This window comes from Vespa mandarinia, chromosome 1, assembly GCF_050613455.1.
Source record: "Vespa mandarinia isolate Hongniang chromosome 1, ASM5061345v1, whole genome shotgun sequence".
NCBI classification, from domain to species: Eukaryota; Metazoa; Arthropoda; class Insecta; order Hymenoptera; family Vespidae; genus Vespa; species Vespa mandarinia.
Genome location: NC_140810.1, coordinates 6,669,176 through 6,684,378, shown reverse-complemented (window position 1 = coordinate 6,684,378; position 15,203 = coordinate 6,669,176). Strand labels below are relative to the sequence as shown.

At 28.2% G+C, this 15,203-nt stretch overlaps 1 long non-coding RNA gene across 2 annotated transcripts; it reads left to right on the top strand.

Annotated features, from left to right (window-relative positions):
• The first annotated feature begins 1,297 nt into the window (after positions 1 to 1,297).
• Positions 1,298 to 4,557, top strand: LOC118446999 (uncharacterized). 2 transcript variants are annotated; one of them, XR_014982226.1, is made up of 4 exons: positions 1,298 to 1,508; positions 2,675 to 2,802; positions 3,242 to 3,295; positions 4,060 to 4,557. It is a non-coding gene; the product is annotated as an uncharacterized LOC118446999 (long non-coding RNA). The 2 variants fall into 2 exon arrangements; XR_014982225.1 differs by having other exon boundaries at positions 1,302 to 1,508; positions 2,671 to 2,802.
• Positions 4,558 to 15,203: the final 10,646 nt, after the last annotated feature.

Here is a 15,203-nt window from a genome sequence, read left to right as displayed (position 1 = left end):
AATTATAACAAATATTGAACATAACAAAGATTAAAATCAATATGAAAATATATTAAACTTTATAACTTCATTTTCACTAACTTATAAAATTATCGTTTAAAACTTACATATATATTTTCGAACAGAAATAATTTGGGCTTCAATATAATTTTAAATGAAGTTTCGTAATGTTCACGATCTCTCTTACGTGTTTGAACAATTAAGAGAATCAAAACTCCAATTGACTTCATAGAACTTCGATGAAATCGATTGCGAACATTTCCAAAAACCGCGACAGGTGTTACATTTCAAATAGTAATTAGAGCTTCAACCACGCTAACATGAAATAACTCCCACGTCTACATGTAACACATCTACAAATAACAGGAGATAGTAAATATAAATCAAACGTATATGTGTGTGTGGCTATAATTGTACAATTCTCTCTCTCTCTCTCTCTCCCTCTCTCTCTCACTTTCTTGTTGCGTTAGGAAAATTCAATAAACGAAGAGGCGATGTGTAATTGGAATTAATTCGCTAATACATTAGCCACGAAAGCACTGTATTACGATTAAAATATGCCTTTATGTACTATATATATACAAACCTTGATATCTCAATGAAAGATAAATGGTTTCACACGAAGTGTCTATATAGACAATATTTGACATATTAATCTCGTGAATCTGAATTTGTAATATTTGTATATGGTTAAGTATTAATAAACAATGATAATATAACTGAAGATACCTGCAATTTTATATAAATGATATAATTAGGTATCTACGCTCGTTAAAATAAAAATAGATATCTACGGTCTCTTTATCGAAAGAGCTTAATTAAGAAAAGAATTTTTAATGATTCAGCTTGATGAAATTTTTATAAATTAATTTGATTGAAAATAATTTTGAAATATGAAATAAATCATATAATAAATTATAATAAATATAGAAAATGTTACAAAAATTAATCATTTCTCAATTAAAATAAATTAATTCTAAAATAAATATTGAGGATTTAAAAGAGTCAATTTTCCTATAAATCATTGTCTTTGAAATAAAAAGTGTAAGTTCCATGGAATGACATGGTCCCGTTAATAAAAATGAAAAGTTTACAAAATGTAAATGTACGATAAAACAAACAAACAATGGGCCGGAGGAAATAAAGAAAGAACATAAAACAAAGTGTTCAATAGGAAACCAAATGGGGATAGAATCGATCGTATCTGAGTATACACCACACACACGTATTCTTGGTGTGATTAATCTAAAAAAGACGGAGAAATGCTGAGGAGGATGTAGACGATAGACGGAAGCGGAAAGACCGATAGAATGGCGTACCGAATGGTATAAAAGGCTATATAACGGGCGTTGGCTGATTCGTAACTACAGACTTGCAATAAATTCGCGCACGTTTCACGGAAATTCACGACACCAGACCGGACGAGACTGACGACGAGTAAAATAAGAAGGAAAGGAAGGAGAAGGGTCATGGAATGCGAAAGAGGCATATAGCATACCACACTATTGGTGAGATCGTCCTCGAAATATACACGACTTTCGATCGATTCGCGACGCGACTCACATTCGAAACGAGAAATCCTAAAGATTTCGAGACCCTTGAATCTACTCTCTTTCTTTTTCTTTCTCTCTTTCTCTCTCTCTCTCTCTCTCTCTCTCTCTTTCTCTCTATCTCTCTCTCTCTCTCTCTCTTTCTCTCTATCTCTCTCTATCTCTCGTTTTTTGCGAGCTTCCTTTTTCGGAAATCGAGTGCTAATAAACTCCCAGCATCCCCGAACGGATGCTGTAACGAACGTGAAAGTCGATCTTTAAGAAAGAGAGAGAGAGAGAGAGAAAGAAAAAGAAAGAGAGAAAAAGAGACAGTCATTACGGTCTTCCTTTTGTTATAATACGTCGTGTGAAATTGTTTCTCGTGCCTCCGATACGAGAGATCGTAATTTCTCGTGAGAAAGAAAAAGAAGGTAATCGAGGTAAATGAGTGTAAAAATTTGTTGAATATTACGAAATGAGAAATGAAGAAAAGAATTAGTTCGATATTAAGTGATTCAATTAAAATTCGTAATTGGTCTACTAAAAAAAAAAAAGAAATTGATTACAAGAGAGAACGATGAAGAGGGATTTATTAAGGGACGTGGAACACCCGGTATATTAGTACGTACATACGTATATAAAAGCAGAATGTACTTGTTCGCGTTGTTCGAACGTGTTAAGAATAATTTTCTGTTGTAGTTTTATACTACGGAAGAACCATTAGCAAACGCATTGTATATGTTTCTATGAGAGATATTTCTTTTTTTTCTTTTTCTTTGTATGTATATTTTCTTTACCTTTTATGTTCCTATCTCATTTTTAATAAATTTTTCATGAACGAGAAGTAAAATCTTATATTGCTACTCAATTTCTGTAAAACTTGTTAACGAATGTTGTATTATTTCTATGAAAATTTGTACAGACGATTGGCGTAATTCATTTCATTTCGTTTCATTTCTTTTTCTTTCTCTCTCTCTCTCTCTCTCTCTCTCTCTCTCACTTTCTATTTGAGATCTTATGCATTAAAGAAAAAGAGTAAGACCTCCCGGTACTTCGCGTTCCATTTCCTACCTATCTCTTGTTTACGTACTCCATCAGCAGAATCTCCATTTTTTACGTTACCCTTTTATCCCCTCCTAAGAAAGAAAGAAAAGATAAAGAAAGAGAAAAAAGGGGATATGAAGGAAAGAATAAATGGATCGTCAAATAATTCGATGCTCGAGTTTCATTTTGGCGTACAAATTTTAAAAGAAGAATGGACATAACGGAGAAGGTAAAGAAAAAAAATATATATATATATAAAATAAATGTCGCTGAAGGATATAACATTTGTATTTTAGTTTGTAAAAAGGAAACAAATTCATAAAAATTATTTTTCGTATTGTAATGTATTGAACTATATAAAAAGAAAAAAAAAAGAAAAAAAGAAGTAAAAAACCAGCTAATATCTAACGGATAGTTAATATTACTAAAGCAACTCATAATAAAAGGTAAAGCTAATAAAGGGAAATAAAAATATTAGAAATGCAGTACGAAGTCTAACTTTTTCTCATCAGATTATAAAAAAGAAGAAAAAAAAAAACTAGATAAAAAAAAAGAAAATGAATAATCGATAGGTCGAATACTCGATCGTACTTCGCAATTATGTAATACTAATAGAAGTTCATGTATATGTGCACGTATATATATACATTCTCTCGATTCTTTCGTAGTAATTCGACGATGATCGGGTACACGAAGTGGATAGGAAAGGGCACGAGAAGAAGGTATGCATAATTAATTAACGATCCTCGTACCAGCGATGCTAATTCTCTACGATCGTGTTCCATCGAGCAATTAATTAGAGTCTGGCCAACGCATGCAAACGCGAATACTTGTCTGGTATATAGATATGTATATGTGTGTGTACTAAGTGAGACGTAAAAAAGTCGAACATTTTTTACGAAAAAGCGCGGTTTTATCGTCGGTGTTTATCGATTTTCGAATTATTTTCAAATTGGTCGTTTCATCCAATAAAAAAAAGTAGGGTAACAAAAAGAGGAATCAAATGTATTATTAAAATGATTTAAAGTAATGGTAAAAATGATGTACTGAATAATATTCGTTCATTTGTACTCTTTTCTTGACATTTTTGCAAAAGTAAATGAGAGAGAGAGAGAGAGAGAGAGAGAGAGAGAAAGAGAGAAATAAAAAGAGAGAGTATCGAAAAATTGATATAGAATCCTGTTAATTTTTTTATTTCATATTTATATTTTTATTCAAGAAGTTTTGACCTTCTCGCAAAAATTGTAATTATTAATTTAAAAAAGACATAACCGATGTCAGGTTGAAAATACAAAACGATTACGTCGTTGTCACAAACAAATCAAACGAATAATTGGTTCTTTCCTTATATATATATATATAGAACGTTCAAAGAAAAAAAACAAAAATAATAATTCATTGTCAAAAGAAAGCCGGGATAAATTGAGGTTGACGTAAATTTTTCTAGCTTTATCTCGATTCTCTTCGATCACGTTCTTATTTGCAGTCGATATCATGGTACGAATAAATTCGATGCACTTGCAAAAGAAAGAATGGAAAAGAAAGCATAACAATGACGACAAGGACGAGGACGAAGATAAGGAATGTTCTTAAAGGACCACCAAAGAGAAATAAATTCATAGTGTGCGACGCTTTTAAAGTTTATCTAGGTATCACGTAGAAACTCTGGAACAGTTCGTACCTATTTCACGCTTGGATGCTGTGAGGAGTTCGTCCGTCGTTCTTTCCCAAGCTACACGACACGTTCTGAGGGTCTAAACTCGTTCGAAGAAAAGCATTTCATCCGTTTGAATTGGTTGCCTACGTAGTCGCGAAATTGCACGGTATTTTCATAGCGTATCTTAAAAAAAAAAAAAAAGAAAAGAAAAAGAAAAAGAAAAAAGTGACACCTCAATTATTTCACGTTTTATGCAATTCCTTCTCTTTTTCCATTTCCTGTCGATATCAACATTGACGATGTAATATGGGCGTATTTGAAAGTTAATAAAATGAGCTTTTAATTGAGAAACTAGGGGAAGGATATTTTAAATTGACTTATTCGATATCCATATTAAATCTCCATTTAATAATGAAAAAATTATCATAAATTACAGTATATATAAAAATATATATATATATTTTTTGTTTATACTATATATACACTACTACTATATACTATATACTACGTATATATTTTTTTTCTATTATATATGCAATGTTCAAACGTGGCATTATATGTATAATATACATCATATTATATATATATTACATTTATATTATACAACACATATATTTATTATTTAATAGATAAGTAGTATTAATAACTTTTATTTCGAGTCTCTCAATAATGAGAGATTTTATTAACTTGAATGTACCGATTGAATTTCTATTATTAATTCTAATTAAACTTTCACAAAGTAAATAGTTAATAAAAAAAATTAAACCTTTCGAATCGTGAGCACTTTCATTAACTTCGTAATCTTTCGTTATCCATCAAAAGAAATTGTAATATTCTCGAAGAAATTATTTCGAACGACTTTAATCTTCCTTCTGCTATTCAATCTTCTTTCGCATGGATAGGAAAGGAAGAATGCATGAGGTGGCTAGATGAAAACCTAGATAGTGGCGCCATCTTTCTTTAATTCTATAAACGTTTCTCTATTAAGAATTTACCGTCTTTTCTTCCCTTTATTTTTTTCTTTTTCCTTCCCTTATATTTTTGTTAACGACAAAGATAAAAGAAACCCAAGGTAAACATAATTATTTTAGGGACAATGAGAATCTTCGATATTGTCCATTTTTTGAGTCCACAGCTATTTCATTTACGAGTATTGTTCGTGAGAGAGAGAAAAAAAAGAAAAATAAAAAGGAAATAAAAATAGAGCTTTAATTTGCGAGATTGCTTCTCTAACTTCGAGCTTAAGCCCTGGATTATTCTTTTCTTAATCTCGTTACGAGCGAAAACATTCAAAGGTTTTCTTCGAATGAACGGACGAACATTGGATTGAACTATTCAATGAAATTAATCATTTAATAATGAGGAATAAAATCAAGTCATATTGTAAAATTAAGTATTTTAAATGATTTATAATTGACATTTTATAAAGTTAAAGAAAAGAAAAAAAAAAAGAGGAAGAAAAAAAGAAAAGAAAAAAGAAAAGAAAAGAAAAAAACCAAGAAAAAAGGAAGAGATAAAAGGATTCCTAACAAACAAAGAAAAGAGAACTGTTGCATCGATTACCTATGGTCGGTAGTTACAAATCAATGAAAGACACCAAACTCGGAAGGTTTAATCCTTGGAGAATCGATCGAGTACTTGGAATCCTTTCTAAAAATCATGCGCATGATTATTACCTAAGGATATAGAAATAAGGAAACGTTCCTGAGATATCTAAAATTATCAATCTCTTTAAATAACTTTTAACGTATTGCACTTTACAGTCATTCAGTTTCCTAGTTTCCTTGTTTTTTCCTTCCTTCCATCTCTCTATCTTTATTTCATTCATTTTGCGTTTTCTTTCTTTTATTCATTTACGTTTCCCCCTCTCTCCTTCTTTCTCTGTTTATCTGTTTCTTTTAGTCTCCTTTTCTTTTTAAAACAGTTTGTTAATCTCTCTCTCTCTCTCTCTCTCTCTCTCTCTCTCTCTTTCTATCTATTTATCTGTTGGTTTCTCTTTGTCTCTCTTTCTCTTTACAATGATCTATTCGTCTATCTCCCTCACTCTGCATTTCCTTCTCTATTGCAGAGTAATCACGATCGATCTCCCTCATTAACGCGTCCATTATGTGACACGAATTTCCTCGCAGGGTGACATTCAAACCCTCAAACCCGTAATTACACCGTCTCTCACTTTAAAAGACCTTCCCACGACGATATTACGTCGAATCACGTTCCATCCTCTTTTATATTAATTTGAGGAACTTCAAAATTTCGATAAATGCAGTTTACGGGTCATTTAATTTATAATTCGTCGAATAAGTATTTGCGTTTCTTGATAACGAATTGATTTTAATAATCATTGTTGTATATGATGTTGATCCTTTTGATATTTCAAAATTAATTAAAGAAATATTGAAAAACTATATATTTTTTTACGCATTATTCCCTCCTGCCGTTGGCAAATATCTAACATATAAATAATTGTTTAAATTAATCGAAAATAATCGTTATTTCAATCTTTTAAATTAAGTTATTTGATAGAACTAAAAAAGTTTTAATATTAAATAATATTATTATTATAGGTAATGTTACAAGTAATTATTTTCAACATTGTAGATGATCAAACATTTTATCCACTTATTCTTTGCACGAGATAATTTATGTAAATAACTGTCTCTCCAAAGTTAATCTTCTTTACACGTCTCGTTCGGAAAAGCCTTCGTTCTGAACAAGCCTTCGAAGTTCGAAGAAGAGACAGTATAGAACTTTGACATCGTTCGTAAGTCTTTATTAAATAACTTTTTGAGTACGTGCGAAGAAAGAGCTCGTTCCGTAATTTCTTACGAACGTCTCATTTAAACCGTGAACGCAAGGATGGAGAGATTTGTCTCTCAGTTTAAGAACTTGAAAAACTTTCGATAATGATAATAATAATAATAACAATAATAATAATAATAATAATATATCTATAATTATTAATTTCATGATTAGTATTAATGATTTTGATGTTAAATATTAATTAAACGCGATTATTTTTTTTTTTCTTTATATGCATTTAAATGTAAACAAAAACATCCATGTGGTTTTCCATTAAAAAAAAAAAATTTTCTTATTTTCGAATATTTGCCATAAATCAAAGCCGTTGATGTTAATATAGAAGAAAGTAAAATACGTATCGATTATCTCATAGAATAATGAAAAAAGGAATAGAAAACAGGATTAGAATGTTTAAAAGGTAGGAAAGCAATACGAACAAGATTGATACCATTTTAGTCGTTAGAAAAATGCTATACGTATATTTGACTAGAAAAATTCCGTGCGATCGAGCTCTAGTAAAGCAACAGGTGTCGCTCGACTACCTTCGGAGATATCTTCCAACTTCAACGAAATCAATAACTTTGTTAAGTTTCACCTACTATGTGAAAATTTTCATACATACTAGCTTTCATACGCACTAAAAGGATCATTCCACTCATATAGATTCATTTTTTCTTATTTTAAAATGTTTGTCTTATTATTTAATTTCAAATTAATTAAATTTTCATAAAAATGATATACAAATACGAAGAAAATTTATATATATTTTATTTATATAAAATTAATTCATCAAACGTTTTATTTATTTCAGTTACAATATAAAATGTTTAAAGAGAAATATTTTGAAATGTTTTTCGTAGATTTTGACAAAAAATTTTATTAAGAGATGTCACATAAGTTTATTTTGTAGTCAAACTAAACGTTTGATCGTTCGTTAGGTACAGACATCATAAAGTAGATGTTTCTGCCGGAATGTCAAGTAAATTTTTTTTTTTTCACGAGCAGCTGTCACACCGAACTAGTAAAAAAGGGAGGACAGAATCAGAGCAGGATTATTACAAAAATCATGTCGTTATCTCACGCCCATGGTTGACTCATTCGAGAAATAACATGGAGCTAGACCGTATGATATTTCGCCGTGCGTCACGATCATAAAAAATATTTCAACAACCTTACTTTTTCCCGGAGATTCAAGAAAATTAAACGATTTAATAATAAAAATAAAACTTGAATATAAAAAATAAAAGATGTTTATTTTTCGAGAAATTACATTTATTATTATTAAGATTAAGTATATATGTATTTATACAATCATAAATCATTATTACAATTTACGAGAAATATCGATTACTAAAATGATAATTAATTAAACTTGAAATGACTAGTCGTAAATCAATTGAAGTGAATGATATAATTAAATAAATTTTGATGATTAATTAAATAAATGAATGATTTATTTTCATATTTGAATGATTAATTAAATAAATTTCCTAACAGAAACCTCAGACCTTTTAATCGAATTAAACGCAAAATCTCTTGATAATCAAATGATAATTACTTTAGAACTATAAACTCCATAAAACTGTCAAGCAAGTAATATACAAAAAAAATAAAAGCATACTATCGAACTTGTCAAAGATTAAATAAATATTGATTATCAATACGTTCAAAACTTTTTCTAATGGACTTATATTAAATTTTATCTAACGAAAATCATTCATCTCATTCATCATCGAGATCAACGAACTTGTGATCACAACAAAAAAAAAAAACCTTGATTTATTGCCAAGACAATTGTTTTTGAGTGAAACGAATTGCAATCTTATTTGAAAATGACAATCTGTTTTCATCAAATTCTATAAATTCCACGAATTTTATTTCCTTTCACTCTCGTGTTTTTTATCGACGACAAACGAATGTTTTAATAGTCTTCTTCGAAGTTATCTCGAATCACGAATCAAAGAATCGTCCGTGAAGCGAGAAAAAAGCTGTAATTAACCGTCTGGAAAACTGGGTCACAGAGATAATATTCGATGGGGTGGATGGCATCTCGGACACTGCAGTTTTATGACATCAATGAAAAAGGAAACGACATTTTCGGTATTTTCATCCTGCTCGACTGTAAAATCAATACAACGATGGGTGGAATATTATCGATGGAGACTTCATTTGAATATAATTTCTTAAGTTGCAGGTGATCTATATTTATTTAAAAAAAAAGGCAAATCATAAATGTGAAATTATAAAAATCAATTATTTCTTTTCTTTTATTATATATATTTCTAATATATTTCTTATCATTTAAATCATATATATATATATATATATATATATATATATATATATATATATATATTTACACACACAGATAAAGCAAATTGGTGAAAGTTAACCAGAACATTGAATATAAAATTGTTATTCATTCAACTCAAATTATACTCAAATTAAAATCAAATCTTAGTCTATCTTTTTATATCTATCTCTCTATGCAACTTTGAGACTAACGTCTTTAATCATTTGAAGGACGTAAAAGATGGATTTGTATTAATGAAAAAAAAAAAAAAAAAAAAAAATTAAATTAACGAAAGTTAATCAGATCATTCAATATAAAATTACGTCAAATTAAAATCAATCTTTAATTTTTAAATTATTTCTATTTCGCTATTTAGCTTTAAGACAAACGTCTCTAATTGTTTAAACTAAGTGAAAAATCAATTTACACAAATCGTAAACAAATTGGTGAATAGTTAATCAAAATCTTCGATATGAAATCATGCAAAATAAAGAAAAAAATTAATTTCACTTTCAAGGATAGTGGTAAAGGTTGTACATGTTAATTGATGGAACGCGAGCAAATAATTGCAATTATCTTTGCTCTGAGGCGGCTAAAGTAAAACGGAATTTTTAACATCGTTCTTGACGAGCTGTAATACAGTATGATATCTTCAAGTTATTGAAATAATTTCGTACAACAGGATTGAAGAGAAGCGAGAACTCCAATTGTATCTCTTCTCTTTTTCTCTTTTTCTCTTACTTTCTGTCTCTTTTTCATTGCAGTCTCATTTCTCTGACTTTATGATCGTTCATTATACTCCAACTGCAAGTATTCGTAAAGCTACGCATCTTTCAGGAGTTTCATAAACGTTAAACGATTTTTCTTTTAAATAAGAAAGAATGGAGTAAGTAGGAAACTACAGCCATAATTAAAATAAATTAGAATCGGATTCGTTTAGAAATTAAATTTCTTCATATTTAAAAATTAAAAATTTATAAAAAATTTATACATTAACTATTTACGTATACTTATGCATATCATTATGTGTGTTCAATGAACGAAGTTCATATTATTATATATGTATGTATATAAGTAGATACATATATATATATATATATATATATATATATATATATATGTATATACATATATATATATATATATTCCTTTTATCGTTTATAATTGCTATGGCCTTTAGTAATCATTCTAATTAACAATAATTATATAATTGCGATTAATTATAAAACTGTGATAAATTTATTAATTATTCTTAATTATATAACAATGAGAAATTATAACACTGCGATTTATCTTATATTTAGAATTTTTGAAATTTGTTAATAATTTATTAAATTTCTTAAACAAACATTTTTGTAATTGTGAAAAACATACTTAAACAAAAATTATTATTTAATGAATGTCACTTTATCATGAGATGTTTGACGATAATCGGCTCATTACAATATTGATATAATTTAACTGTACAACGCGTAACTTTACTTATTCGCAATGTCGCTCCTTTCCATTTCGAGACAACGAGTTCATGACGAGAACAAAAACGTGCGAAAACGATGAATTCACTGGTCGCATTTCACGATTTTGCCTGGGCAATTCGATTAAAAGGCTAATTACAAACTGCCGGTGGTTGTGGTTTTTCGACCTTCCTATCCGTAAGTGGAAGTTGCTATCACGTAAGCAAGTTAAACGTCTGACACATTTTTCGTACTTGCGTAACAGGATTTATATCAATTTGATTACTCGGAAAAACCAAAAGAAAAAGAAATAATAAAAATAATTCTTAGAAGAAAAAGATTCGTTAATTTTAAAACTTTTAAGTCTATTTAATCTATCCCTTAAGTTAAAATAAAACTTATCAAGTTTTCCACGTGAAAAAAGCCCGACAACATACATGAGAAATTTTCGTGAAGGGAAGGCAAAGTGAACACATTAATTTACCATTTTTCAAAGTAAGAGGAAGAGAGAGAGAGAGAGAGAGAGAGAGAGAAAGAGAGAGAGAGAGAAAGAGAGAGAGAAGGAGTTCTCCCTTTTCTGCAAAGAACTGATACGAAGAGTTATTCTCCGTAAGTGTATCCGCACATATATCTACGCTTACCATCGTTTTAACTTTTAAGTAAAAAAGTTATTCAATTTCAATTGGAAATTTTGTAGGATTTGAATAAATCATTTTGATTGATTGATGTAAAAAGTGAAATGAAATGTTTTATGTTTATATTTTTCATAATCTACGAATATATATAAATAACATACGCACGCGTACGAGCATACATTGATTTACTTCATGATTTTACTTTTATTTATAGTTTTAAAGATTATCAGTAATCCCGTAATTTCTTATATTTCATAATATAAAAATAAATGAACTTAGAAGATATACATATTAAATTTTTAATGATAAAATTTATAGAAAAATTTAGTAAAATGAAATTTATTTATAAATATCTAAGATCATATTTTCTTTGATATGTTTTTATTTATAATATACGTAAATAGTGGTCTATGCAAGGGAAAATGCTAGTTAGCTTTGACATTTTGATACTCGCACATAAATATTGGTCCATGCAAGAGGACGTTGGACATCGGTGAAATGAAAGACTTGAGTCACGTAATAACAGATAATTTTTTGCTTTACTCGACATTCGTGTTTCTCTGAATAAAAAGATAGGAGTATAATAGCACGTATTTTGAAAACTTTTTGTGGACTCCGTTTCGAATATACGTGAAGCAGTTTAAGTAGTATTGTATGCTTTTGAAGGTCATATCATGGGCTGGGAGGGTTCTCGACGGATGCCTTTATTCTCCTCCCTCGTTTCATATAAATGAACGCAGTTTTCTTCTTGCAATATTGCATTCGTTCCAAAGTACTTCTATCTAATAAAAGATAAGAGCGAAAGAGAGAGAGAGGGAGGGAGAAAAGAGAGGTATTTTTACTCTTTTGCGTAATATGCAAGAAATTAACGATAATGTTCGTGTTATTTTCAAGTAATTACAAATACACATAAGTCTTTTTTCTTTATTTTCAAGAAGAAAGAAAAGATAACAATAATGATAATAGTTATTTATTAACATTTTTATCGACTTTCTAATTAACGTCTTCCAGTTATGATTATTTTTATCATTTTAAATCTTTTTTATTCATTATTATTATTATTATTATTATTATTATTATTATTATTATTATTATTATTATTATTATTATTATTATTATTATTATTATTATTATTATTATTATTATTATTATTATTATTATTATTATTATTATTATTATTATAATTATTATTATTATTATTATTATTATTATTATTATTATTATTATTATTATTATTATCATTGTTGTTGTATTCAAAGAAAAATTTGTTAAAAGGTCATATTGCTCGAAACATTACAAAATATTTTTTAAACTTTTATAAAACACGTAATTAGTTTATTTATAAACGATACCGAGGAAAAAGTTCAGAAGAATATCGCTGTATACAGAAAAGAATGCACTAGAACAAACAGAAAAACGGGAAAAAAGAAAAGTTTATAAGAAAAGCCGCGTTTATTACGAAGTAAGAAAAACAAAAAAACCCTTTCTTCGGCACCAAAGACTTCGTAGCATCAAGAAAAAACTTTTCTTTCTATAATGTATCTAACAACTTGGGGAGAGTAGAAAACCAAAACAGTGGAAAATTGCATGAAAGGAGTATACAAACGTTAAAAGTGTTGAAATAGAAGATCGTACCATTCTTGAGAAGAAGAAATTATGATTTGGAAAAAGAATATTAACGAAATAATCTTGATAGAAAATATCGTGAATGAATAAACAACTTTTTAAATTTAATTTCAGACAATACAAGAAGTTTATATATATATATATATATATATATATATATATATATATATTATATATATATGTATATATATTATATATATATATATATATATTATATATATATATATAATTATATATAATTATATGTATATGTATACTTATACGTGATATGTATATTATACTTATATCATAATAGAGTAAACAATTTCAAAAAAAATTTTTTTTTAATTATATAGAATACAACAATGAAGTTTGCTGATCAGTAATATTTTAAGTTTTTATGAATGCCTATAAACACATTGTCTGATCACCGAAATCTTTATCCATTGGACTTCTGCATTTGGAGCTTTGTAAAAAACAAAATGTATGTGCCATTTATTCTGCATAATGCGCAGCAGCTAAAAGAGAGAATAAGAAACGCCCTTGTTTTTTGGGTTGAGGAGTTCTTGGGAAAAGTAGCAAAAACTTGAATTACGATGGGATGTGTATCGTATAACTGACAAAAGCCACATTGAACATTTATGGACATCCATAAAAATTTGATGTGTTACTGATCATTGTCCAATAAATTTCATTTTTGTATTCCATACAATTTAATCAAAATAAATTTTTGAAGTTGCTTATTCTATTATCATATACCACATATATATATATATATATATGTGTGTGTGTGTGTGTGTGTGTATAAATAAGAAATTTATATAATTATATTTTATATTACATTTATATATTTTGCAAATAAAAAAAAACTCAATATTTATATTTTATATTACATTTATATTAAATACATAAAAAAATTTTATATTCTTATATCTTATTTAATGTTCAATCGTTTGTATAATTTTTCGATTAGTATTGGAAAATATTTAGACAAATATTTATCATAGGTTGTCAACAAACGATGTGACTTTGATATTTTGATTTCTACTTTACTTTGTTCCTTTTATTTTATTTAGCGAGTCAGTCGAAGTCAGATCATCAACAGAATAAACGTCGAGCGAGACAAAAGTTTAATGATAAATTTCTCAGGTTTAATTTTGACTGTATCGTTTCGTTTTTCCCTTTCAAGCCTCTATACTGTATAATTGTATCTTTATAATACATTCTTTCCGTCAAATATGACGGAAAATGTTTTAAAAAAAACATTTTTATACTTCTTTTTTTCGAAATAATATATCATGCATATGCATTACTTCAAATCATATGTTGTATTTCTATGATTCGAACTGTAAAAAGTATAAAATAAAAATTCTTTCGCAAACTAGACTCTGTTGTTGATCGTTTGAGAAAGTGCAAAAGTATGTCGAAGATATTACCCATGCATCAAATGATTAAGAATCATTGAAATTTACGAAATAAAATTTTTTTCTACGGCCGGATTTCTAACCCAATCGGGCATATCCGTAGAAAACACGCTATCATAGCGCCATTTTTATATACAGATCACAAAACATAGAATACAAAACATAGAACACAGAGCACAGATTACAAATCACATATCACTTAATCAATGCAATTCTAATATAATCAACTTTACAATTTCCTCCTCTCTGTCTTGTTTCATATTTCACATTGGTTGTATACCGACCTTCTCTCCCTACCCCCTCCTCTTTCTCCCTCTTTAACTCGTTTAAAGCCTTTTAACCATTTTTATAACTAATATTTCCGCAAGTTAATTAGCCTAAACTTTCAGTTGGATCATAAAGAATAATTACATAAAATTTCATCTGGAATGGAAAGAAATATTAGAAATTTCTGGAAAATAACAAACACACAGATTAAAGATTTTATATTAATAATAATATATACCTATTTTATTCGGATTAAAATCATATACAAATACGATTAGTGATAATTGATTAAGATCAAGTAATTATAAATCTTGATATTAATTAAACTATGACAAAGATTCGGTATGATATAGGAAATGAATAAATAAAAAACTAAAAAACAAACTAACTAAGGTGATTTGTGTTAAAATTCATTTAAAATCATTCTAAAATCATCATAACGAAATCACAGCAAAAAAGCATCTCTTTCTTCTCTCCTTTCTTTATGTCATTCGAT